At 41.4% G+C, this 18,176-nt stretch overlaps 1 protein-coding gene across 13 annotated transcripts in view; it reads right to left on the reverse strand.

The window, feature by feature from the left end:
- The window catches only part of LOC109997634 (adhesion G protein-coupled receptor L2), an 85,855-nt gene extending 68,940 nt beyond the window's left edge, over positions 1-16,915 (reverse strand). For 8 of the 13 annotated variants that reach the window (XM_020652177.3, XM_020652172.3, XM_020652174.3 and 5 more), the window contains exon 1: positions 16,251-16,909. The gene's annotated coding sequence lies outside the window, so the exon portion shown is untranslated. Of the gene's footprint in view, positions 1-12,744; positions 12,990-16,250 lie in introns of those variants that run through there. The other 5 variants (XM_029280830.2, XM_020652180.3, XM_020652181.3 and 2 more) reach the window with 3 other exon arrangements.
- Positions 16,916-18,176: the final 1,261 nt, after the last annotated feature.

Here is an 18,176-nt window from a genome sequence, read left to right on the forward strand (position 1 = left end):
TACACTACATTCTATGAGCTCAAACATATAATGCACACCAGAAGACCACTTACTGGATAAAAGTTATTCATTTTCATCTGCGCCTTCAGCTCCTCTTCCTAGAAAAATACTGCTATACAAATTCCCCATGGGTTTCTCTCTCTATTAACAGTATATCTTTCTGGAAACCAGACAAAAAAAAATGAAGAATGATATACAAACATTCACGACATCTGTTTTTCTTTTGTCTCCTATACATACACAGTGGAAACCCGAGGAGAGAAATCTATCATCAGTTAAGATAATGGAGAAAATCACAGTGCACAGCCAATTTTTCACATCAGCATGATAGAAATAATAAGCAAGCATTTAAAAGAGGACGGCGAGCAATTAAAAAATAATTAAAACAAATGGAGAGAAGGAGACGGCCCACATGTCTTCACATGGAATACATGGCTGTGTGCAACAGCCGGCCGAGTGAATGTAAGTCTCCTTTGACAAAGCTTGTGTCTGCCTCACTCAAGCTGGAGAGGCGTCCAGTGAAAGAGGGAGTGAGGGGAAGGGGGGAGTTACTGAGTTTCTAAGCCGGGAGGGACTAAATGGATGGGAGAGGGAGAGCAGAGGAGGAGAAGAATGGAAGGGGGAGAAAGGAAGGGGCGGTGGGGTCACAGAGGAGGATTGACAGCCTGTGAGTACGGCCTGACCTCGTGGGTTCGCCTCCAAGTTTTCTCCACCGGCTTAGAGAAGACAAAAATAAAGCCCAGGAATGTTAATTTATTTTCAATTGTCAACGGCGAGAGTAGAGATAAAGAGCGCATACATACATATCAAGTAAGAGTGGAACAAAACTAATGCGCAAGTCCAAGTGTAAGCTGAAAACCTACAAGTGAAATAGAGATGTGGCTCTGTTGAGCTGGATCTCGCCTGCACAATGATTCTTCTTCCACTCTTTGAGTAAGTACTAATTTGGAGAACTTTTTGCCCCGCCCCCCTGCCCTACATTCTGCAGAAAAAAAAGACACACCAAAGAGGGGAATTTCAAACATCACAAAATGGTTGATGGGCTAGAAGTGAGAGACGGGAACCACAGGAACTAAGAAAACACTTTTTTTTTTTCAGTCATCAGTGCACCCTGATGTTCCCAAGGAACTCTTTTGTCATGACAGTCCTGTCAGGGCTTCGCTCGCAGCCCCTGCAGGGACATGATGTCATTTCCTTGGCTCCACCAGAGATGTAGAGAACCTGCCATCAACTGCCAGAAACCGAGACGGGCCGACACCGAGCTCAGTCTGCAGAGAGTCTTCTCAACTCAGAGCTGATAAGATATATGACTAAGATAAACAGGTTGTAAACAGCAGTTTACAGCTTAACACACTGGTTTCTGACCTAAGGCTAAAATGATTGATTGACAGATTGAATCACTCTTTAAATGAATGATGACCAATACTGTATTTTCAGCCAAAGAAATCAGTCCTTCCTGCTTCTCAAAGTAAATGTTGCAGATCTTTCAGTTTTGTGACAATCAGCAGAATATTTTGGGTTTGATGAAAAAGCAAATAGTTTGAAAGCGTTTGGATTCAGCTCTGAATTATGGGCACAATTCTTAGACATTTTAAAATAAATCTCATGACTGAATAAAACTTAATTAGCTGTTAGGCTCGTTTTAATTTTTATGAGTAATATTTAACCCTTTCATAAAAGTAGAGCTGAATTGATAATTGCAAGAACACATTCAGAAATATCTCTCAGTCGAGACTAAAATTGCAAACATTTTTGGGTTATCTTATCTTAATGACAAAATGTAACTATTTTCTATTTTTATTTTTTTTAGCTTTATATTTGGGCTTTTTGTATTTATTGGATAGGACAGTGAAGAGTGAAAGAAACCAGAGGTAAAGAGTAGTAGAAAAGAGCCACAGGGCGGACTCAAACCCAGGCCGTCCATCCATGTGGTGTGACCTAACCGCTTCAAGACAGTTTCTTGAAAAAAGAAGAAACTTTTGTAACTCTGAGTTTCCTTCAGCCACTTAGTGCTACAAACTCCATCATCATTACAGCTTCATTCTGTGCCTTGAAATCTTTTCTTTGCCGCCACGTGTTGTTATGTTTGTTAATGCATCAAAGAACGTCTTTCATCTTCTGTTCATGATGTCATGTTTTTTTTTTTTTTTACCTTTGTCAGGTATAAACGGCTCAAGATTAAAAGGACATTAAGAGGACGTCTAAAAAAAAAAAAAAAATCTTCAAAATCTTCAGTGCACTAAAATGCTGAGCAGAAAGCCCCCTGAGAGGTGCAATGCTTCACTATTTCATTGAAAAGCACACAACAGTTGGTGTGTTGAACGGCTCCTGGCCAAATGATTGAGGCAGCAGATAAGATAGAGTGCCAGCGGGCAGATGGACAGAGTGAAACAGAGAGGGGCGAGCAAAGGAGCTTAGTAAAGTGAAGAGAACAAAGACGACCCAGACTGAACAACCAGGTTAGTGTCAAGCTAGGCGAGGAGAGGCTGAGGTGTACTCTTCAAAAGGAGCTGTGTGGAGGAGCAGACACTTCCAAAAAGGCTCAAAGTGGTTTGTAGCAGAAATGGTTGAATGTTCGTCTCTACTTTCCTTCTGGTCTTGACTTACTTAAAATGCCTGCTTCAAATGTTTGACGGTGGAACACATTTTTACATCCTCTGTCTTACTGGAAAGGTTACTCCGGATTATTAAGCACAAATGCAACTCCAAATATGAAAATGTGTGGTGTAAAAAAAAAGGAAAATGAGCCAAAATGTATGCGCTTCATTCTCTGATGTGTGACATTCTTGCAGGGCACGGTGTTGAAATGAATAGGCTGACCTTCGGAGCAGTTGGTTAAGCAGCGGGGTCATCGGGAGAGGAGTACGGATCGGCTCAATGCTGACACGGAAGAGAGAGGTTTCTCCTTCAATCAGTCTTTTCATAAATGTACTGACAGCCTCACTTCTCTCCTCCTCCACACATCATTCTAGCACTCCCCTGCCTGCTCTTTATCCACACAAACACACCCACGCACACACTGCTCACCTCCAGCTCACTGCGGCATTAAAACACTTTTGTTTTTTACGACAGACACCATGATTGGCTTGGCATCATAACCCCCCCAATGCCAACCCCCCCCCCCCCCCCTCCCCCACAGACACACACAACAAATCCATTCATTCAATCACAGACATTTGCAGCAGGTGATGTGTTTGTGTTCACACCTTCTGGGGGAAAACACAGCATCACAATGTTACCTTTTTTTTTTTTCTTTTTTTTTTTTTTTACACACTATAGCCCCATTCAGACTGGATTAGTATTACCGCTAAAGTAACTGTTAATACAGAACATCTGTGGTATTAATGATCAACATGCAGGCGCACAGATTTCTGTGTAATCTGTCTCCCCGATTACAGAAATTCCATTCATGTGCTGCCATCGCGCCACAAATGTATCATAATAATCAAACACAGTTTCCGCAGCTGACAGCAACTTCTTTAAACAACGACCAAAAAGGAAGAAACGTTGCATCTGGAGCCGAGTGATCTCACATTGGGAGAATAAAAGGCTGAAATGTGTGCAGAGGAAATGACACACTATTTTGAAAATCTCTCCAGGTTGTCCTTTCAGAGAGGACTAGTGGAGGTTTTTTTTTTTTTTTTATAAGAGGTTTATGTTTCCCGGGGTGCAGGAGGTCCCAGATTTTAGACTGACCACTAATGGGCAACATTCAGATGGGGGTTAAAAAATATACAGACATGCTCCATTTTCAATTACATTTGATCCTCCTCCTCCCCCCTGTAAAACTAATCCCATCCAAATGGGGTTTATGACAAAGTGGTACAATGACAAAGGGACATGTTTGTTGCCCAAAGCGAAGAGGAGTTTGTTTTTACTTAAAAATATATGCAAATTGAGCAGACTCCATTACTGCTGGAGGGAAGAAAAGTGAAACTAATTTTGAATTGTATGTGGAGGAGTGGGGGAAATGAAGTCAGAGGTGCATTAGATTTTATAACTGTTTAAATTTAGGTCTGACAATTTATAGTTTCAATGTAAGGTTCAGTTCATTATCACAACAATCTGCAACAATTTTAAGACTATAACTATAAGAGCCTGAATATAAATAAACTTTAGATTCTTTCTGCAGACAAGCAGATGAGTTTCAGTTTAGTAGCCAGCCTTGAGTCATACCTGTACTCCTCCTTTATAGGCTAAGCACGTCCACCAATCGGATCGCAGGGAAATTGGGTGCTAACTAATTGACTTGTAGAAGCATCCTGCATCTATTCAACTTATCCTGCACGGGGTGGGGGTGGAGAGGGGTGAGGGGATGAACTTCTGGTAATGTGGTGACAGAATTACACCACATACCACAGTTTACCAGTTCCTTAAATCCCAAATTAACTTGTGCAGAACAGTAATAAAGAAATGTATTTCCATATGATTTCACTTTTGCACTTTAAATTGGCTAATTGTATGTGTGTCTTTTATTTCCTATGTAACAAATGTGTCAATTGTGTGTGTGTGTGTGTGTGTGTGTGTGTGTATGTGTGTGTGTGTGTGTGTGTGTGTGTGTGTGTGTGTTTTATTTGTACTTGCCTCATACTTGTGCTAATTCCGGCATATTAACATAAATGCGTATTGCTGATATGATGATGAATGTGCACTGTCCTAATTCAATAAATAAATAAAACTACTGGCAATGATGTTCAAGATCTCACATCTAAGAAGTTATAAGCAGAGCATTACTTCCTGTTTTTTTTTTTTATTATTTAGAGTGAACACAAAGAAACATTATAAAGCTGTTCCCATTTAAGTAAGCTGTGCTTAAACTCAAGTAACTCCTCGAAGAAAATAACTCCACTCGTAGAACAAGCCTCTCCACTCCCTCCTCGTCTCTAAAAGAGTTTATCAGAAAAACATTAACTGTGAACCTGACATTTTACATCACTCAAACAAGCTGCTACGTCTCTCCTGGCACCCTGATTTACACTTCATGCCCACTGCATCTTTCTATTGATTGTAAGCTATTTAAAGTTATATGACTTCTTTCAGCTGGAAACAATTTAATGCAGCGACTGTTTGCCACAATGACAACTCCACGGCTGGCTTCACATGCACTGATACATGCATCCTTCCTCTCAGGTTTCATCACCTTTTCTTTGTAGGCCATTTAATGTAATGTTGAAAGTTTTTGCCCAACTTAAAGCATGTTTTTGTCTCTAATCCGGTCTGCTTTGCATTACCTCTGAATGCTCAGCACATGGGCTACATTCTAACTGAGGACGGGTTGTGTGGTCTCTTTTCACTCAAGTGTCTTCAGTGATTCACACACACACTTACTTGCCCTAAATCAGGCGTGTAGGGTGCGCTCAGAAGCACAGAAGTACAACCCTGAATATTTGTTGGAGTGTTACATTTGTAGGAGAAATCATTAAGAAATTATTTGTGGTTATTTGTGAAAAGTAAAAAAAGAAATGGCCTCATCATGTAATAACTGCAGACATTTCAGTAACTTGGTGTGTTTCCTGATATGATGTGGAAAATGATAACAAAAAGACAAGAAATTTAATTTAATGAGGCAGAATTAACAAGTCCCTTAATTAATTAATTAATTAATAAGTCAACAAATATTAATGAATCTGCAACTACTTAGGTATAAATATGAAGGCATCCTTTGTTTTAGTCAACTTCAAATATTTGTCAACTGAACATTTTCTGGATTTTGGTCTGAAATATTATTTTTTTCAGGAGATTAAATTTGATTTGGGGTAATTGTGATGTTCATTTGTAACAGTTTACTGACTGGTTTAACAGGAGAATAGATACAAATTCACAGCTAATGAAAATGACGGCAGGCTGCAGCCTTTCTTCCATAGATTTTTGGTCAAAAAATTAGGTTTTGACGTATCACATTAAGCAGAAAGCTCTCATTAGAAACTCAATCATTTATTTAATTTGTTTTTAAGTAGTCGTTGTTTTTAAGTATTACGCAAACATTTTAAAGCAACATGACAGTGTGCCACAATACGGATCACTGATGTCAAGTTAGAGTTTTTGGACTTCAACAATACATAAAAAATCATTTTTGAATACATGGAACTATATCAGGATCAATTTGAAATGGCCATAGTGAGGGAAAAAACATATTAATACACCAATGATTATAATAAAATAAAATGTAATTTCCTTTCAAAAGGTGGTTGAGAGCTGAAGAAGGAAGTCTACTCCATACTTTGCTCCGCAGGGTTTCCCTACATGTTAACCATGTTTAGATCTGGTAACGGAGGAAACCGCACCAGGAATTTGATTTAATTCATGAAACCGCTGCAGAACACGGTACAGCTACAGTAGTCCTGTAAAATTGCCTCGTATACTATATGGCCATTACACAACCGTGTGGAGTAATCGACAGCCCTAATGAGTCCCAAGAGACGGCTGCCAACGCTATTATGGACCCACCACCAGGTTTTACAGTCTTTTGGCTCCTTTCTTTTCTCAAGGTAAACTGACAAAAAAAAGTAGGAGAGAGTGTAGGAAATGTTTCACATCGCCTTGTTGTTTTCAGTTTTGAATTTATATTCGACATGTTTGTTTCTTGGATTTGGATTGAAGTGTTTTCTGAAGGGTGTTCCCATAATAAATACTGTTTTTGTAAAGGCAATAATGAAGCTGAGGATGGTTTGCCTGTGTACTATGGGTTTAATCTAATATACAGAGCTGTTTTGACGCTGAAGTTTAATTGTTATGAGAAGCTTTATCATAAATGTATCCATACTTTCAGATTTAATACTCTGGCCCTGAACTCACCAAACTGAGCGCCCCTCAAATTTCCATCGGAAAGAGGTTGAAGTGAACATATCACCAACTCTAATGTAATCACAATAACATGAGCAGTCCTGCTGTGAACATGTTTGTCCTCCCTGATGGAGTAATAACTAACCCTAACCCTAGCCCACTACATAGAGGTTGACACCAAAGCTTTTGAAATTAAGATCATTTTTTGGGCATATAGTTGAAGCAGCTAATATCTGTGTGCGCTCTGATTGAGGAATATGGAACATTAAAAAAATAACATTACTTTCACAAAAACACAACATGTTCTGGTTTCAGTGCTTTGGTTCAGTGATAATGGAGAAAAAAAACCTCCTGAAGGTCCTCAAGGGTATGCTTTAGACTCAGAGCTGACTTTGTGCTTTACAATTTAATCTCATTTGTTAAAATATGAATGAAAACGATCTGTAATCATGACTGAAAACATGTTTGTACTGGCTTGTGTGAATGAGATGGCTCTTTTTATTGCAAGCAGATAATTATGAATTACAGCCCTTCAGAAAAAAATTATTTTGGATGGATGCAGTTTTCCTCCAAAGCTGAAAACATGCCGAGATGATATCTTTTAGCCATGTTGTTCAGCTCTACTGTTGGCTGTACTGAGCTGGAAATGAGCCAGCACACACTTAATATGCATACACGCGCTTTAGGCCTGAGCGTGTTTCGTGCTTGTTTTCCATTCAAAGTCGTTTTTTTTCTCAGAAATGTTTTATTTTTTATTAGACTCTTCTACTACTCTTCTTCCTTTAGAAACAAGACACAGGCATCATCAATCAGTAGCATTTCCACTGGGAAATGGGAACTGGTTGGACTTGTTTTTCATGTTTCCTTGTACATAATTACTTTCTGTTCTCTTCCTGTCGTTGCTGTGACACTCGCAAGGTCATTATTCAAGATTTAAATACTCCTGATACAGCTATAAACCACTTAATTCTGATTTTTTTTTAAAGATGGATCTCTTCAGGATTACTCTGGGAAACAAAAAGCCTCCTCTTTGACAGATGAAAGAAGAGCTTGTCATGGATGAAACCTAAGCTTTAAAATGTCAGAACAGACAAAAACACAACATAATTACACAACAAAGCTGCTAAACAACTAGATACGTTTCCAGACGTTTAGGTCCAATCTTGGAATGCCCATTTGGCCAGACTTAAGGTCTTAAATGTCCCAAATCTGTTATTTTGGACACAAGACACTTTTCACTTTGCCAAATGTTGTTTTTGAGGCTAAAAACCTTCAACGTCCCTTAGTCCATGTTCAAATGGAACCTGAAGTGTTGCTCAAAGGACAACACGGTTGAGTTCTAGCATGCCCAATGATACGCTCTCGCAGTATTTCCAAGAGTTGGTTCTGCACGCTCCTTTGTGATGCAAACTGGAGGGCCATACGAGTGCAGAGAGAATGTCTTGGAACAATGATGAACGTGCATGCTGTGAGAACAGGACAACTGTTAGGGCGTACAGGTCGGATGTGCATTCAGCACTTAAAACAAGGTTTGACTGAATGCATCTATGTGGGTACATTCAGGCAATTACTCTGCAGCTATTCCACTGCATGTCATCAGGGTCAGAGAAGCTGCTGAAACTCCATTTCACTGTTCAAAACACAACTGACTATTGGTTATGTGTTTTTTTTTCTTTTTTTTGTTGTTGTTAAAGAAATGTACAGAATTGTGTTTATGTAACCTTGGACCAAGGATATATAGCACATAAAGTGAGATTTCTCACTGCTTAACTGGCTCCTCTGAAACCGCAACAAAGAATAATTGAATTATTAAATCATCTGTTTCGAATATTAAACTTCAGAAAAGAATTCAAACACTTGACCCAAGTTCCCAGTGAAAACTTAGTTATGCTCCTTTTTTCAAACAGTCATAAACACAGACTTTCAGTAAACAATGATCCACCTCAGACAAATCCATGAGTTATGGCCTCTGTCCACCTACGGTTTTTTTTTTCTGTTGTTCTGGCGGCGCCCACAACCTAGATTTCAGAGCGCTTCTCATCGGCGCTCACTGTTGGTAGGTTATGGAAGTTGGCTCCCAGCACTACCACTTTCCCTGAAGCTGACCATAAGGTGTTCTTTTTAAAAATTGCTCTGTATGCTGATGTTTAAAGACATTTCAAAGAAACATTATGCAAATAATATGTGCAAAGGAAGGATGTCCTGGCATTAGCAGCTTTAGAGCGGGAAATTTGACCCCTGAAAAGACGAGTCATGTTAGTTTCTACTCCGCCCTTGTTGTTGACTAGGTTTCTATCTGAAGTCCCGCTCCTTCTTGGTTTTGATTGGCTGGTGAGAGAGAAGTGACATACTGTACATGCATGGGTGTGTTGCCAATGTTGAACTATTTTTTTGACTGAGAGTGCTGTGTGTGTGTGTGTGCAGTGACAAAAAACAGCTGACACAGAAATTGTTTGCACTAAGAACGCTGGATACAGAAACCTCAAGGTTATCAGGCTTTTCTCTTGATTATCTACTTCATGCACTAATCATTTCATTTCTACAGGCTGCAATGTGTTGTCTCTTTTTCTTCTACCTGACAGCTTTTCATCACATCTGAGCTCGCTGTGTTAACCAAAGTATCTCACTTGAAACATTTGTCCATACTAAATAAAAGCAGCAGAGCCAAAGTTCTGTGTGTGCATGTGTGTACATGTGTGTGCATGTGTGTGTTTTTCCATATAAACCAACAAATAAAAGCAACAAACACACAGCCACCATACCATCCTCAGTGCTTCAAAAACAAAGACAAGCTTCTGTAGATTCAATTCTTTTCTCTGCTGCCAAGATTCCCTTGTGCTGTGGCTTAGCACAACGCTATTGTAAAGGATGCATGCTTCTTTTATTTTATTTTCCAGCCCCCTTCAGCCTCCGTTGTTTTTTTTTTTCTCCTTCTCCCCTCTCCTCCAGTACATCATTCCTTTGGGTGTTTGTGCCGTGTCCCATAGTTACAGGATAAGAGTCCCAGCCGCTCACAGAGTTAAAAGCCTGCCCTGTCCCACTCGTACGAACAAGACCATCAATAATTCACCCTCATCGGGAAGCATTATCTAACAGCCTTATAAAAATTTGAAGATTTTGGGTGACAACATGGAGGCATGAAGAAAGCGCACCCCCCCCCCCCCCCCCCCATCAGAGGACACTCAAGGTGGCGAAAATCTGTTTAAAGTGCAGGCGTGTGAGACCTGTCTGCACCGTCTGTCCTGTGAGGCTGATTTAACCATTACACACACAAAAAGACAGAGGGCTGTTTGAGTTAAGGCAGAGTCAACGAGAAAGACACAAATCCCCCCCCCTATGTGTGTGTGTGTGTGTGTGTGTGTGTGTGTGTGTGTGTGTGTGTGTGTGTGTGTGTGAGAGAGAGAGAGAGAGAGGGAGAAAGTAGTGCAGCTCAGAGGTGGAAGCATTCGCTCGGCTGTATTAACGCCCAGGCTCATTCTCATTGACGGTGAAATCCCTCTAAGCCTGGATCAATTACATCCAGCTCTGCTGTAATTAAAATGTCCTAACAAAGGTCTTCGGAGCACGCTGAAGAAACCTGTCCATTGAAAATAAGCTTTATCCAAATTACAGCACCATCTCCAAGAAAACAGTTCAAGATTACATTCAGGCTTTCTCTGGTGATAAGAACGTAAAGAAAAAAAAAAAGTGTCCACACATGGCCGCTGTCGTCCCCCCCCCCCCCCCCCCAATAAGGTCAAGATCTGATTTAGGATAATGAAGCTCACATAAAACACGATCATGCTGATATATTTCTCGATAATGCAACAACAGGGGAAAAAATGGCGCTTGTTTTTATCGCCCTAGAAACTAAGAAAGCTAAGCTAAGAACATGTGATGCTCTGCTGGGGAATGACACAACGCTTATGAGTCTCCTAATTAAAACTCAGCAGTGGAGTGATTAGCAATCACAACTTCACTCTTCAAATATCGAGATCTGATTTGCTTGGATGATCAACAACGAGCCTCCTTCGCTCCCTGCACCCTCCGCTCCCTGTCTTTAAGGAGGCTTTTGAAATGGAGGAAATCAGCACAAGAAAGGGCGCAGCTGAAATTTTAAGGCCTTATCTTGCTTTTCTTTCTCTCTCTCTCTCTCTCTTTGGCAGGAAGTCATTTACGTCGCATCACTTTCATTTTTTTTTTTTTTATGTTGACTGCCAGCGATCGTAAAAACGGATTACATGCCGCTGTTGAAGTGTTTTTGGTTTTACATGATAATTCATCATAGTGTGAAACCCGGCTATAAAACATGAGGAACATTACTTATGGCAGCCACCAAAATCAAACTTGAAAGCTGCTCCCTCGCCGCAGCCGAGGAGGGACTCTTCCACAGACAACAGGAGGGAGCAAGATGGCTGCCTGCGCTGACACATTGTGAAAGCAACGCCTTGCTGTTCTGGGTAATAGATTCTGTTTGCTGTGTGACTCCCACCGTTTCGCATCGACTGTGACAACACCTGCCATTCAAAGCCCGGGGAACATTCAAGGGCTTTGACAATATCTCGTCAACCTTGAAAACCACATTGGCCTCATCGCGAGACGTCGAGTGACATCGCTTGAGCATCAAGTAGCCTTCAGACTAAAGTTCATGGCATGCCTCTTCTTTTTTTTTTCTTTTTTTTTTTTTAATAGGAGAAAAGCTCTCCGAACAATTGCATTGAGGTATTCTCACTGTACACAAAGACACAACAAATGGCAGCAGATCAGTAGGAGGTGATAAGAAAGTGTTGAACCCACACAAGAGCATGTTCTGTAGAAGAATGTTACAAACGCTTCAGGAAATCTGTCCTAAAACAGTGTATTAATTTAATCTAGCCTTTTGATTTCCCTGAACAACTGATTCAACAGGAAACAAATGTGCCCGTGCTGTCCATGTGAAAGCATTTAATAGAAGAATTCTTGCTGGGAAGACCTCGCAGATTACTCATACGGAAAATAAAACATAGGCTTTGGTTGATACCTGTGATATTGTCTTCTGTTTCCATGCAAAATACGGAATAACAATGTTACACCACATCAGTCGAGTGATTTACATTTTTATGTGATTTCTGAATACCATGGAGGAGGACAGGGGGAGGTTTTTCTGCAGGGAGGCAAGGCCTGAACCTCCGTTTTCTGGGATAATTATATGATGCTATTTAGGAATCTGAGAAAGAGAAGAGCATTTCCTCAGTCGAAGACAGATGACCTGTCAGATGCACCTAATACCAAGACAAAGCCTTCAGCCTTTAATCCACACACTTCCTGTGACCTATACTATGACAGAACCAAATAAAGCACACTATCTTTGAATCCCCCCTGAGACGGAGCGGCGTCCTCGTATGCTAATGCCAGCCCAAGTGTCGGAGAAGAAGCTCCGAGGGCGGCCCAGACAACTCACAGGTCAGTGCTAATCTTCTGATATATGGTGCCTAAAGACCCGGGACACATCCATCACCTGCCGCCGACGGCTACCCAACCGGGACGGATCCGCACACACTGAAGGGGTTAACACCCCCCCCCCCCCCCCCAAAGAGACCTCTGATGATCCATCACTCAGGAAAGCAGCTACTCTTCTAAGCCATGCGTCCTTTAACAACACCGAGGGGGGAGCTTTTTTTATTTATTTTTTTTCTTATAGCAATGAGTGCGAGCAGAGCCAGCGTGACTGCTGGAGCCTCTGTTGATCATTAAACATCCATTTTAAAGCAGTGGGGGAAAGTTAACTGTCATTTTAAACACAGGAGGTGGCATCATGGGAGAGGGATTTCTCCCCCTCTCATGTATTTTGTCAGTGACATGGAGCAAGAGACCATATATCCATCCATCGTGTTAACTACCCAAACGCATAATCATTCCTTCCAGTCATCTGTCTCTATTTTTTTAAAGGCGAGCCACAAAAAGAAGCTACAACGGGCTAATGCAGCTGTATGAGAAACTCACCCTGAAGCACTTCGTTAAGGGAAGAAAATGCCCTCTTCTACTCGTGTGTTTTTCTTCTTCATCCTCTGGCTTCAGCTCCAGACTCTGAACCGTTTTGTAGCTACACTAACCCAGGAAGAAATCCATGTTATAGAGGGAGCATTGGTGCCAATTTCTCCACCGACAGAGCAGAATGCATGTACCTCTCCTCCTCTTCAGCTGCTTTTTAATAATTCCAACAACCAGGCTCGGCACAGTGCAGAGCCCACTCAACACTAACTTTTTCTCAACTCGACAAACTTACTACACAGGCTACATCACCCCTGCCTTCTCCTCCTACACATATACAATGCAGGGAGGGGGCACTGTTCTCTGGAGTTTTTCTTTCTTTCTCTGAAGTCATAGAAGGAAACATAAGAAATCACTAACAGAAGAAGAAGAAGAAGAAGGGTGAAGTCAGTACAACAAGGGAAGAAAAAGTAGATCAATCAGCAGAGAAGGTGCTGAACATCATAAATTGATTATATGTAACTGACGTAAAGGGTATTTCTCCTTCATTGCAATCAAATCTGTCTTATCCACCATTATTCATCCCTCCCTCCCCCCTCCCTCCCCCCTCCCCCCACCTTCCATCCTGCTCTCTTTCTGTCCATTTGTTTGTTCAACATTTCACAGCGAGCGTGTGAGAGGAATTGAACAAGACAGCTGTCAAACCCTGAGCGCCATGAGTGAAGATGCCAGGTGAAGTCTTCTCCATCCTGCTTTCATGGGTTCAAAATGCTCACCCTTTTCAGCTTTTTTTTTTATGTTGAAATAAAAAGAAAAGGACACAGAAGGAGAAGGAGAAGCAAGCTCTCCTGTGCTGAAAATGTTCTAGTGTTATTACACAGGAGCACGATGACCATGAAGAGGCCACAGACCCCCCCCCACTGTGCCCCCAATAGGCTTATACATTCCCTGCATCTGGGTAAAATATCTCGCATGCTGCACTTTATTGTATTATTAACTGACATTGAGCCTCCTTTCAAAGTAAAAGCATGCACGAAGACAATAAAAGCATGTTTCTCAAAATGAGTGTCTTTATTTTTCGACATCAGTTGTCGACAATTGCAGAGAACTTTATTCCATGTATCACAAGGCAAAGCAGAAACCTTTAAAATAAAAAGCACCATGCCGCATTCTTCCTCTGACAAACAACAGCTGCACAGAATGAGAAATAAATATTATCTCTGCGACGGAGAAAACACTCAGACACAGAAAGGTATAGTCGGAGTCCCTCACAAAACATGGAGATTCTGCGCTTTTTGCATCTGCACTCAACATTTATTTAGCAAGAGAGAACTCGGAATTCAATTGGCAGGATTCTAAGTGTACACAGCTGTGGACAAAATACGAGTCAAAATAAGTAAGCTGATTTTAAATAGAGTTAAAAAAACGAAGTGTTTTTTTTCTTGTAATTTCTGCTTAAAAATTAAATAAAGAATTTTGTTGATGTTTGAGAAACACAGAAGGAAAATATTTCAGTGCACAAATTCCTCCTAACAAGACCACGTCTCTGAACTGCATCCAACATGTCCACTAAATATGTGGCTTTTGGTGTGAGATTATGGCCAACAAATGATCCCAAAATCCACACGAAATCTGTTTTCCAACACTAACACTTGCTCCTCACAAACACACAAAACCAACTGAAAATGTCCAGCGAAACCTCCTCCACCAGCTACAGAGGCAGCAGCACTCCATCAGAACAAAACTGCTCAGAGGAAAGGGGGCTGGTAGCTCAAGTTCTCCCTATTGAAATGCAGACACTTTGATATGGAAATTGGCAGTTACAAAAACCCGCTAGAATTCACACCAGCTCTGCATTGAAGCCATTTGCGCAATGTGAGATGAGATGGCACTTCCTCCCCAAGACAACACACAGACAAATGGACCCAACCGGCACGTCTGGGGCGGGTGAGAGAGAAAGAGATGGGGGATGAAGGTAGAGAGAGAGAGAGGGGTGGAGAGCAGGAGGGAGAGGAGGGTGGAGAAAGAGGCAACAGAACATTTGCCCCCCCCCCCCCCCCCTTCATCTTTTTGAATTCCTACAATCCAACGCCCAAGCTTTGTTTAAAAAAAAACCAAGAAATTCGCCTGGGCTGATGTGCAAGATTTGAAAGTGCCGCATGTACATTTTAGCAGTAAACACTTCCCATTGTTTGGGCCATTTCTGAAGAAATGACCTCTTCTTCTACAACAATCAACTGTCGGCCATGTCAGTATCATACAACCAAGGGTCGACATCATCCCAGCCAGCAGGACTTTCCTCACTTCTTTTGTCTCGTCCTCCAAAATGGCTGAAAAACTTCTCCCAGCCGCCGATTCTGTGTGGTGGCAAGTCAATTCCTCACGCTGTGCATATGGATTATATAATGTTGCGGCTCTCTTTTGTTCATAAAAAAAAACAGAGCAGAAAGACGCTTTGCGTTTATCTTCTATATCAACTGTGTTCAAGAAAGTCCTTCATCCATACTTCCCCGCATGAAAGCTGTTATATAAGTCTATATGCCTGGGTAGCTCTCTGTTCCCCAACTTGTCAGTATGGCTTATATAATGTTGCAGCACTGTCCTGATTTTTGCATTGACAGTATGGATTGTAATGTAAATGTTATTTAAGTTTCAGCCTGTCACAGACGTGCTCTCCTGGGGTTTCTCTCTGAAGTCTATGCGGCCCTATCGTTCTAAAAGCTTCACGTGAGAATCAGATATGGCTCTCTCAGCCTGCAAAAACTCGCATGAGTGTGTGTGTGTGTGTGTTAAAGTGTGAGTGTGTGTGTGTGTGTCCCATCATCACACATGGCTGCCTCAGGTCTGTGAATTATACATGCTCTGTGAAATGATCTTATTTTATAGCCGCAAAATGGAGAAGTAAATGGAGACAGTATCTGACATCTAACTACTTAGCTCCTGGTGTCCTGGACTGGGTGGAGATGCGAGTGTGAGCTTGTGTCTTTTTTTCACACCATTCTCACACTCACACCATCCCTCAATACGATTTAAATCTACTCATGTTTGCTTTTCCTGATGTTTTTCATTTATAGCCAGGATTAACTCCGCTTACAGTTGATCCAAATAAAAAAAAAACTTAAAAAAAACTGAATTGTAGAAACTGAACGCACATCGAAAATGAGAGTTTCCACATATGTAAGCATTTTACAAAACAATGCATCTTCGACTGGCTTTTCAAATTGAACTAGACCCACTCAAATCCTCATTCACGTGATGTTAATAATAGCACAGAAACCTGATGAAAATTAAAAACCACAAGCTCCAAACACCGCTGAACTCTCTCAAATACTATCCAGTGTGTATTGATCTCTCATCTTTACAGTTTTAAACTGCTGGAGGAGCTCGCATAGGCCCGTTTTCAGACATTCGCCTTATCACATCCAGGGAGTGTAAATAAATGGTATCGATCCAGAAAAGCATAACCCGGCATCTCCCATGAAAGACTCAAAACATCCGCTCTTTAAGGGGCTACTTACAGTGGGTACGCCGTGCCAAAATATGGATCCCGGCATGGAGTGAGAATTTCAGATCAACACCAGGAGCCCCCCTCCTCTCCGTTTTTTTTTTTCAGAAGAGGCCCCCAGAAACTAAGCAGCGGGTCACACAAAGACGGCTCGGGCTCGGCTGCATGCTCCACTTTCCTCACAGCGGGCGGATGGTGGTGGTGGTGGTGTTTCCCATGGCAGGTATCTGTTCTTCTCCCAGCCAACGCGTCCAGGACCGGACAAATAGCTCCATGTCGAGGGGCTCTATTCAAAAGTAATAATCGTTACTTCTCCCCCCCCTCCTCCGCCTCCTTCTTCTCCTGCTCCTGAGCGTGCACCCAGGCTCTTCCCGACGGTTACACTGCATAAAAAAAAAGGGAGCACTTCAAGGAGACGAGATGCGCCCCAGTCTCGCTACGAAATCAAACTCCGAGCACGTCTTTTCTCACTGACAACTCTGAGTGCGGGTCTCCAGCGGCCCAGTCCAAAAAGGTACAGCCCCTAAGAGGAAGGGTAGGACTTCTAAAGTCTGGGGTTTCGGTACGCTCCCGGTTCTTCCTCCCCCCCCTGCGTCTCCTCCACACGCCGTGCGAGACAGTCGGAGCTACAGCCGGACTGGAGGCAAACAAGGCGAGAAGAAACGGCGCACCGGTCCTCGCTCTGCAGCAGCAGCTGGCTGTGGAGGGAGGAACACAAAACACGGAGCGGAGTCCTTTCAGCGCCCGGACCGGATCCTCGTGCTAATTATGACAGCCCACGTTACGGCTAATAATGAAACCTTATCTAACGTGTGCGTTCACATTTCGTAGCAGAAAGAAGTTCAGCAGCTGTATTTTCTGAAAGCGATTCTGAGAGGGGGGGGGGGGGTCCAGGTTGAGCAGCTTTTAATCAGGTTTGCCTGCAGCTTAATCAGGAGAGGAGTGTGAAAAAGTACAAGGCCATTCATTACCCAAAACTTGTTACTGAAAACAGCTTATATAAATAGCATGCTAATTTTTTTTATCCTACTGGAGTTTCACTATTGTTGGGAGCAGCTAGTTTGCACCTGGATCATCATTAGAGTTGATGATACAAAGAAACACAAAATAATGAGTCTGACATGAAACTTGTTTTAATTGCTGAGTCCAAAGACTTCAAATAAAGTCGAGAGAGCACCAAGGTCATAAAAAGATTAACCTTTTATTACAAGCATTTGATTTGCTCAATGAAGATTAAAATAATAAATATGTGTCCTCAGTTCTGCAAAATTCTGGATGTAAATGTAACATATTACTAGATTCAACTGTAAGCTTAGTAAAAGAGCGGACAGATCAGCTATAGCCTACAATTAAGCTTAAAGGATGAGTCAGCTATACTTGAGTCTATTGATGTATTTATCTGCAACAATTTAGATTTCCTTTAAATCCTTTAAGTCATAAATCAATTTGAAGGGACAAATAGTCTGTGGTTTCAGCTTCACTTTTGACAATCAGCTTTTTTTGGTCTCTCACTCAATGGAGCAACAGAATACTTTGGGGTTTTGACTTTTGTTATTCATGACTGTAATCAAATTTAAGAATCAAACAATAAGTAATTAAGACATATAGCTGGTAGATTAACTGGTTGGAAGAACAGTCTGTGACTTGCACGCCTTTATTTGACTAAATGAACATGTAAATAATATAATAATATCATAATTCAAAGGGATATAACAGTGGCATGTATGCAAATTAATAATACTCCTTATGTAAAATGTTCTAAAAATAAATCAAGGCAGATTAAGCAATGAGCACAAAGTGTCATATTTAAGTTAAAAAATTACATGTGTGCAAAAGAGGCATTCCAGCTAAGTTGAATACAATGTACTAAGCAATAAATGTTGCTTTTTATAAAATAAGTTAGATTCCTGAACTGAAAGAAGGAAAACAGCTATATGCA

This window comes from Labrus bergylta, chromosome 4 (genome assembly GCF_963930695.1).
Source record: "Labrus bergylta chromosome 4, fLabBer1.1, whole genome shotgun sequence".
NCBI classification, from domain to species: Eukaryota; Metazoa; Chordata; class Actinopteri; order Labriformes; family Labridae; genus Labrus; species Labrus bergylta.